Source organism: Ceratotherium simum, chromosome 3 (assembly GCF_057802395.1).
Source record: "Ceratotherium simum simum isolate JZ-2026a chromosome 3, ASM5780239v1, whole genome shotgun sequence".
NCBI classification, from domain to species: domain Eukaryota; kingdom Metazoa; phylum Chordata; class Mammalia; order Perissodactyla; family Rhinocerotidae; genus Ceratotherium; species Ceratotherium simum.
This window is the reverse complement of record NC_141902.1, coordinates 318,193-328,333: the sequence shown is the minus strand read 5'-3', so window position 1 is coordinate 328,333 and position 10,141 is coordinate 318,193. Positions and strand designations below refer to the sequence as shown.

At 43.7% G+C, this 10,141-nt stretch overlaps 1 non-coding gene across 1 annotated transcript; it reads left to right on the top strand.

Annotated features, from left to right (window-relative positions):
- The first annotated feature begins 5,405 nt into the window (after positions 1–5,405).
- LOC147917382 (U6 spliceosomal RNA) lies at positions 5,406–5,511 on the top strand. Its single transcript, XR_015551838.1, has one exon. It is a non-coding gene; the product is annotated as a U6 spliceosomal RNA (small nuclear RNA).
- The last annotated feature ends 4,630 nt before the right edge of the window (positions 5,512–10,141 follow it).

Sequence of the window (10,141 nt, the reverse complement as noted above, 5' to 3'; positions counted from 1 at the left end):
AAAAAAAAATAAAAAGACAAGAAATAACAAGTGTTGGCAAGGATGTAGAGAAAAGAAAACCCTTGTGCACTGTTGGTGAGAGTGTAAATTGGTGCAGCCACTGTGGAAAACAGTATGGAGAATCCTCAAAAAATTAAAAATAGAACTACCATATGATCCAGCAGTCCCACTTCTGGGTATATATCCAAAGGCAATGAAATCACTATGTTGAAGAGATATCTGCACCCCCATATTCTTTGAAGCAACATCGACATACGAGTGGATAAAGAAAATGTGGTGTGTATATGTACACACACACACACACACACACAATGGAAACTTATTCAGCCATAAAAAAGAAGGAAATCCTGCCTCTGCAACAACACAGATGGACCTGAGAGCATTATGCTAAGTGAAATAAGTCAGGCAGAGAAAGACAAATACTGTATGATCTCACTTATGTGTGGGATCTAAAAAAACCAAACTCTGAGAAAAGAATAGATTGGTGGTTGCCGGAGGCAGAGGTGGTGGGGGAGGGGGGATTGGGTAAAAGCGGTCGAAACATACAAACATCATACAAACCTCCAGGATGAGACGGATAAGTCCTGGGGACGTAAAATACAGGATGGTGACTAGTTGACAAGACTGCATCATACGGTTGAAAGTGGCTAAGAAAGTACATCTTAAAGGTTCTGTCACAAAAATATTTGTAACTATGTGACGTGATGGATATTAGCTAAACTTACGGTGACCATTTCTCAATATATGAAGTCACCAGGTTGTACACCTAGAACTAACACGATGTTTCAATAAAACTGGGAAAAGAAAAAAAGTCTCCTCTCTTCCTCACATATTCCATTAATTTTACACACAGGTATATATTCTAGACGATACATTCTTATGAAAAGCCATTAAAATATAAATAAATAAAACTATTTTGTAAATTTTAGACTCCCATGGTGACTGAGCCTGCTCTAAGCAGCATCATTTCCACACTGATAAATATCACATACAGAGACAGTCAGCATTTACTGAGGAAGCATTTCTTAAGTGCTTACTGTGCCCTTAGATGAAGGACACGTGAAAAAGGAGGACACTCCTTTTAGAGAATTAACACTTTGGTGGAAGATTAGATTCAAAAATAAATAAAAGCAAAGCCATTCTCAGCTCACAGACTGTACACAAGCAGGCTGGGATTTGAAAGCTTTGCTACCCTGACGTGGAGATCAATCCTTATACTAACACATAGTGAGCTCGGAACAACTGTGACTCCGTGCTCCCTGTCTCCCAGGCAGTGAAACCATCAGAATCAAGTCCTAAAGCCCAGAGGGGAAAACTAATAAAAATGCCTTCAATGAAATACACTTCAAATTCAATCTAGAAACAAATGCTCCCTTCAAGTTTGACTACAGATTGCTGTAGCTAAGAGTATTCATTTATCATACAAGGTTTCAGCTTTTTATCTTTTCCTCTTCCCTTCAAAGCTCAGCTTTATGAAGTGTTCACAGGAAAAACCCATGAGAAGACTTTCAACTCCATGTTAATAGAAAGCCGCTCCAGGTGGGGAGCAGCGGTCACTGCCCTTGCTGCCCTTGGTCTGAGGTCTGACCGGCCACCCTGACGTTTGCCTCAGTCTCAGTGACTTGCATTCAGGCCCCACAGTCCAGGTCCCTGGTACTTGGTTTCTAGTTTGCTCACATGCTTCTGTGAGTTAAATAAATGTTTCGGAATCAGGGCAGTAGGTTCTGGACAAATCCCTTTTCAAGAGGAATTTCAAGGTGGCAGGATGACTTGGGGAGAAGGATGCAGGAACGGCGAGATTACTTGTGGTGGAAAATATAAAGTCGCCTCCCAGACTACTGGCCTCATTAGGACTTTGGACCTGAAAACACTCCACACCAGAAGATGAAAAGTCTGTATCCAGTGGATTTAGCTATTTTGGGGTTTAGCTGTAGGTCTGGGTCACAGACCGATGTCTAAGCCCTCCTGCAGCTCCCAGGGCCGACTCCCGTGGCCTTCACTCCTTCGCCTCATCCAGTCCTTGGGAGCCTCTGCTCCTGGCCGCTTCTGCCTCGACGGGATTTCTCGGTTTCTGCCCCTAACCCTTGCCTCCACCTTCATTGCTGTGGCTGTCCGTAGCTGTGTGTGTGAATTAGGGAGTCCCTCTCCTCAGCGTTCTGCTCTTTTCAAAGGGCAAAGTTGGGTTCTTGGGGAGGAGAAGAATACAAAGAAGGCACTGTTTCTGTATGAAATCAATAATGAATATATGATATAATATACATATATAATATATACATTTAACACTGTTACAGGCATCAGGAAACATATTTTCACATATTGCAGGGGCACGGGTATATCAGAGCACCAGACAGCCCTGTTGGGGTACAATTAGCACATACATCAAGAGCCCTAAAATTGTTTGTATTCTTTAACTGCATAGCCCATTTCTAGGAATATATCCTAGCAGAAGAATCCTCAATATAGAAAAAAGCTTTCAGCACAAAGACATTCATTATAACATAATTATGGCACAGAAAGGAAAACCTAAATATCCAACCACAGGGGCAGACTCAGTTGATCAAGCTGCATACAGTTGAGGAGCAGTGTAAGGATTTATAACACCACAAGGAAAAGTGAAAACAGCTGGACACACAATTGTATGTACAGTACAATTCCCACTTTTAAAAAGGATATTTTCATAGAAAAAAATTGGAAGAAAATATTCCAACAACAGTAAACTTCCTCTTCATACTTCACGCACTTACGCATACGACTGAGTGCGCGCTGGCCTGGTCAGGCAGGAGGCAGTACAGCAGCACGTGCCGTGGTATATTAAGAGATTAGTGACATGTAGCCTAGAGAAGAGAGCTGAACGTAAAACTGCATAAACAAGATGAACGCAATGATTAAAAAAACTCCACATCAAGGGCATCAAACGTAAACACCTACAGGGGCCAAACAGGCAGCACGAACAAACAGAAGCAGCAGGGTTGGGACAGCGGGAAGCTGGCAGGCACTGCCCTTCCGAGAGTGACTCCCTCCCCTCAGCTCTACCATTTGGATACGCAGATTCAATTTTTCAAGAAAAATCCTAAATCTAGATTTAATGCAAAATCTCTTCATTTTTGCATGTTAAAATCTAACTTAAATTATGAATATCGTGCGTTGGCCAAATAAAACACGCCAGATGTTCTTCTGGCCCAGAGGCTGCCTGTCTGCATCTTCTGCTCTGCATTTGAGTAAATACACACGTGCGCACGTGCACAGACCTTAGAGAGACTCTGGCCCAAGTGGAGACAGTCATGGCACCAGGCCGGATGGCGGGACTCTGGGGAGTCCTATTATTCTCTATGCTCCCATGTATCACAAATTTTCTTTAATATGCACATGCCTTTATACTGAAAACTTTAAAGCATTATTTTTTCACCAGAGTACAGACAGAGTTTATCTTTTTTGAAGATTTCTCAGGATCTGGAGCTTCTTTTTCTTATTCCTCTCTACGTATGACAGCCATTAAATTAAGCTTTTAATTGTTCTTAAAGGGACGTTACAGACGCCACTGACAGATCATACACAGATACAAGCTTTAAAGCCACCAGCACACAACACGACAACCGTGTAGAGTGGACATTAAAATGGGTGTCATTTCCACACTGCTGCCTAGTCACTCTCTCTCCCCAGCCCCTTGCCTCCATCCCACCAAAACCCAATCAGAAGAAATCGTGTCCCTTGAGCCTACTTTATTACAAGAGTGCAGCTGAGGAGGAGAGGGGAGGGCAGCAGCTAAGCTTATGAGAAGTTAGGATAATTCAGGAAGAGTCGATGGCTTGGAAAAAGCGAAAGATTTTCCATCTTACCCAGAATTATTTTAATAATACTTTGAAAGCTGAGCTGTTTCTCCAGACATTAAAAACAAAAAGGAACAAAAGACCATCTGCAATTCTACTCAAGACAGAGCTGCAGATGTTGGAGAAAAAGTGTAAGGAAGTTGGATATGCTCTTCTCCAGTTCAAGTGACATTAAGGGCCCTTTTAATTTCCTTTACATTTTCCTTGTAAGTTCAAAGGGACAGTTCAAGTTTCACTTTGTGCTTAGAGGTGGCAGGAGTCATATTCTCAATCAACCTTCTGCTTCTCCTTGAGAATGGATCCTCTTTTCAGGCCTGCTTCAGAGCCCTGGGGGACTTCCTGCCTTGGTGTAACAGGAGAGTGTTTGAGGAGGTGGGTTTCCGGGAGTCCTGGGGCACCGCGGGGGGCAGGGGTCAAGAGGTGGGGTGGCTGGGGGAAGGGTTTGTGCACCTTGGAACTTCTGCCAGGACTGCCTGATGTTCCCTGGATTAGTCCCTGAACAGTTACATGGTTTGTCTCAGTAACGTGCTGGTAAACATTTAACAACCCGCTCTCTGAGGAAAAGAACCTTGATTTACAGCATTTGTTGATTTTTGTGGTATAAATACTGATAAATTAATGGCAAGCAATAGGATATATCGGAGCATATGAGGAAGCCATTTGGTGTAAAACTAACTTTGCCTGAGCTCACTTTTCCAGAAGGGCCTGTGGCCTCTGAACATTCACTGTATATCTGCTTTAAGCAATTAACATGCCCCAAAGACAAGAACAAATGCCCTTAAGATAAGGATGCAACTTCCCCCACATTGGCATTTCCTTAAGGATAAGCATCTCTCCCTAGGCTAGGATTTGATTGCTGTGCTCATCCTGTGACCACCCAACAATAGACCTGCTACTGGCTGTGTCCATCAATCACTATGCTGACAGGGCAATCTGGCAGGGCAATCTTGTGACTACTGTAAAAGGGACATTGCAATCATATGTGATACATGCTTTTTGACCGTGTATACCCATTCTGTACACCCCACTTCTTTCGTGCCCCTCCCTCCTTGGGAAAGGAAGGCCCCAGGCTATATGGTCCTCAAATTTGGCTCATAATAAACTCACCCCAATTTTGATTTATAGATTGATTATGGATTGTTTGTGTTGACAATACCACCCCCTACAGCTGATTTCAAGCCATCAACCTGCCGTCACTGAATGCAGAGCCAGGGAGAGATGCACACAGCGGGCTCCTCCAGCACACCTTCAGCTCCTCTGCCCCCACACGGTCAAGCCAAAGGGCCTGCTGCTTTCCAGCAGGGTGCTCAGCCCTGGAAGAAGCCCTTGTGCAAAGTCTGGCTTCACTCTACTGCTGCTTTACCCTCCTCTGTTAGACACAGTCTTACTCGGTGATCTTTTTTAGCTTATCAGATGGTTACATCTCTGTTCCTACCTTTTATCTTTTTCATTGCATTGATTTTATTTCTTTACCATTGTTTATTTCAGATGGGGAACATTGAATTACTGAATTTGAATCACCCTTTCCCTAAAAAAGATAGGGAGCTCACGCCACGGTTGGCAGTAAGAGGTCTTCGCGCGCTTACTTCACAGCATGTGTACTAAAAGTAGAATGACACACAGAAGATGGGCATAGCCTCTGCACAAGGACGACATGGAAATTCGTGAAGTGTTCCACATTTTTTCTAGGAACCGTCTATCTATATGGTGGTGCCAGACAACTCAGACAGATGCTTAGGCTTAGGATGGCTTTTTTCTCTTAACTCTGAGTTAACTCTGTCACCATGTCGCCACCATAAGTCTTCCCAAAAATTACTGAAATGACATGGGTGGAATATGTATTGGGCTGAAAGCCAAGGTCTGACTTCACCACTAGCTTCCTGTGTGACCTGCTACATGTCCCTCAAGTCTCTCAGGAACTTTATTTTCCCTAAATGGATCCTCAAGCAAGAAAAGGTTGCTCAATCTTGACTCTCACGGGCAAAATATAATGAACTGAAAATTCTCAGTTGGATCTGCCTTTCCTCTCCAACCAGAACTCTACAGTAAGAGAACCTATGGGCCTCTTGGGATGAGGTCTATTGCTTCCATCTCGTGTTGATTTGTACTCCGTCAGGAAACCCAGATCCCAAGCTCATCAGAGATTGCTTAACTTCTACAGGAAAGGCACAGGAAGAAATTCATTTTTCACCTGTGCTGCCAACATCACTGCTGCAACCCTGCGCTTCACGCCCTTTCTCTACATACGCATGCTTGGACCTTTGCTGTCTTCTTTGTGAACAGAACACTTCCATCACAATCCTTATCATCTTCTTTGTGTTAAATCTCTCCATTTACCCCCGACCCCTAAGTATCTATGAAATGAAATTAAAAATTAGAAAGAGAAAAAAGAGGTCCTCTCCATTCATTTAAAACAGTTCTGAGGGTCTAAATAACAATACATTTGTTTAATTTTTACTACAGAATATTAGGAAATATGGTTAGCAAAAGAAGAAAAAAAACATAAGCAAAATGAAATAAAAAGCACCCTTGATTCTAACAACCAGATATAACCACAGTAAATAACTGGTATATATCTTTGCAGACATACACACACATTTATGTTCACAAAATGAGTTATACTGTACATTCCTTTTGGCAACCCTCTCCTTTCTATGTCAATAAACACATTTTTACTGTACCACTTTTAATGGTTGCAGTGTGAGTACTCCATTATATTGATATACCTTATTTAACCAATCCCCTATAGTTGGGCATTTAGGTTGTCTCTTATATTTTGCATCCTTGTACATGTATTTTTATATATTTGTGTAACTATTCTTTTAGGCTAAATTTCTGAAAGTGTAACTGCTTGATGAAAGAGTCCCAGATTTTTTAGGCTTTTGATTGGGTTTTCAAATCGAAGCTATAGATTAGAGGGTTGGGGAAGTGAAGTGGGTTGCATCTGTAAGGAGTTTAACTGAAGTGACAAAATGCTATTATAGAGAGTGGAAACAGTGAAATAGCCTGTACTTAAAATGACAGCCTAGGGAGGGGAAAAGGAGACAGGAGCTTAACCCAGAAGTGGATTTCCTAGAAAGGTGGAAGCATGCGCAAGCAAGCAGGAACCTGGGAAGGTGGTGTATCGGGATCTGCTGCCAGAGGCCTTAGAACTTCTAACTTGGAGACTAAACCCAGCTGCCTCCTGAGAGATCAACGACATTAGCTCTGCTGTCCAGACTGGCAACGCGCCCCTGGATTATCGGCTCCTGCGGCAACTCTACTGTTCAGACAACCCGACTCCAGGCTCCCAATAACCAGTGTCTGTTTCTCACGCGCGGTCAGCAGCTCCCCTTCAGGCTGAAAGTCGGATTCGGGACGCCGGGCTCTTTGCGCATGCTCCGGCAGGGCCCCCTGCGCATCCTCCGGCAGGACCAGCGGAATGACGGCGGCTTCCGGGGGGGGGGGGGGGGGGGGGGACTAAGGCAGACGCAGCCCTGAAGATGGCGCCCTGACTGTCACGTGGACTTTTCTCTCCACACCCATTGGCCAAAGTGTGTCACGTGGCCAAGCCCACCCTAAGGGGAGGCGTAGACTCCGCCCCCAGTGGAAGGGGTGGGGAGGGGAGCGTTTGCTGAAGGAAGTCGAGGGTTCCCAGCCGCTCTGCGAGGTTGCGAGTTTGGCGAGGGGGCCCGTCGTTCCTGGCAGTGCTCTAAGCCAAGGAAGACAAGGATGGGCGAGGAAAGGGTGGGAACTCGGAGCTGAGCAGCTTGCTGTGTAATTCCCCAGGAGGAATCCCCCGCACCAGCTCTGACCAGCGCCAGGCGTCCGGCGAAGAAGGGGGTTCACAGTGCTTCGGGCGGGTGGGTCCTGGTTTCGGGGCTTGCAGTTTATATATACGATCTGGGGGTCTTTCTTTAAGAAATGCACAATTACAAATATAAAATTATATTAAAAAGTGTTTAAGACGAAAAAATAAACCACAAATCACACATTTTGAAAAAATTATTACCAAAAATATCCCCAAGTCCAGAAAAATAAGATATTTTAACTAACCAACTACTTGACACATCTCTAAAATCAGTTTTTCTACACTTTTTGGCTGCAAATCTTTTGGTAATCTCTTTATTTGACAGAAATTTTATAATATCATTTCTATAGGGAGAAGAGAGAGACTTAGCCATTCCTTTAGCACGGTGGTTTCTGACTCTGTATATTTCAAACTTGTTGCTGCACCACAACCCTCAGGCTCGCAGCATTGGGAACCCAGGGCCACGTTCACAGCGTTATACCACCACCGGCCACCACTAGCCCTGGACCTTCGCATTGCATGAATTAATGCATTGGTCAGGAAGAGCATTCCTGGAAACAACCCGAATGTCTATCAACTGGTAAATGGATGAGCAAAATAGAATGTTTAGCTATAAAAAGGAATAAAGTGCTGATTCGTGCTGTAACATAGATAAATCTTAAAAACATTATTCTAAGTGAAAAAAGCCAGACACAGAAGGCCACATATTGTATGATTCCATTTATATGAAATGTCCAGAATAAGCAAATTCATAGAGACAGAAAGTGGCTTAGGAGGGGATTAAGAGATTAGGAGCTGGCTGGCAGTGGGGGAAGGAGAGAATGAATGACTAGTGATGGGGTTTCTTTTGGGGTGGTGGTGAAAATGTTCTAGAATTAGTAGTGATAGTTGCACAGCCTTGTGAGTATACTAAAATCACTGAATTTTGTACTTTAAAAGCATAAATTTTATGGTATATGAGTTACGTCTCAATTAAAAAAAAAAAGAGCGTTCCTGAAAGCCATTCCTACATTCAAACAACTGGAAATAACTGCACCCAGAAGTGCCTGAAAACTATATAAATGTATCACACTGAACCCAAAATCAGTATATCTTTAATTTAACATCCCTTTAGCCAGATCCCGAAATACCATTGGCTGCCACACGAGATGAAATGATGCTGATGGGGGAAAGTCAACGTAAAAGAGGACATTAGTTTTACTTTTGCAAATATTATAAAAACATATGACCAAGTGGACACATTGTCAAGGCCTTGAAAGGGGCCCCTGCAGGTTAGGGCTGTGAAGTTTAAGCACCACAGTTAATCCTGTCATGCCCAGTCGCCACCCCCCTGACCCCCACCTTGTTTGGGCCACACACAAATTTAAAGTTTAGAAAATGGTCAAGTGGTCCTGAATCTTTTTATACAGCTACTTGAAAGGAAACAAAGCAATGATTTCTTAACTAAGTTATTAAATTCTGTTTACCTTGTACCTGAATAGACTGGCACACTTCCCCTGGGGGGAAAAAGACAAAAAAGCTTTTTTGCCTTGTCCAGGACTTTGCAACTTTTCCCTTCTCCCTGAAATAGAGAATAGCCTCTGACTGGAATCTCGCTCAACAGGGTCTGCCCTGGCCAGAGGATCAAAGCCCAAATTTCATTTCACCACCAAGGCCAGAGGAGAATTCCAGAGCCCTCCAAATCTCTCTACACTGATGACTTAGCCCCTCAGGCTGGGCCTCCCCCTCCCGGACCTCATGGATCACCTCATGGACCTGGCTGGCTCCTGCTCAAACCTCTCTCCTGCACAGTTGGATTGGACTCAAGTGTCCATAAATCCTCCAGCTGCCTGGAACCAAACTGCTTCTCAGCCTAGAGGAGGCAGCTCTGCCAGATCCAGGGGCTTGAAATTCACTCATTTTGGGATTATAGAATTCCAAACTCCAAAACGCAAATAAAGGTATTTTTCTGACATTGTGTTTCTGACTTTGAGTGACCCGTTTCCCAGTGACCAAAAAATATTCTTTTGGATGCAAACTTCTGACTTCCTGCTCAGCTATTAACAAGAAATCAGCTTTAAGAAAATAAATTGTCCCTGCTTCCTAACCAAATTTCACACCCTCTTCTTATCTCACTTTCAGCAAAGATTGTGATGAACGTTAATCTCAATGCCATCAGAGGGCTGGCTTCTGGCATACCTGACTAGTTTAGCCAAAATTGAGACTTTCATTTCAAAATGGTGGACCAAATACAAGTCGCACTTTCCTCCAGATTCCTAGAAATAGACTGTGCTTAAAAACTAGGTTAAGGGGCTGGCCCGGTGGCCTAGGGGTTGAGTTCGCACGCTCTGCTTTGGCAGCCCAGGGTTTGCTGGTTCGGATCCTGGGTGCGGACCTACACATTGCTTATCAAGCCATGCAGTTGTCCCACATAGAGCAACTAAAAGGATGTACAAGTATGGCATACAACTATCTAATGGGGCTTTGGGGAGAAAAAAGGAAAAAAAAGGAGGAAGATTGGCAACAGATGTTAGCTCAGGGCCAA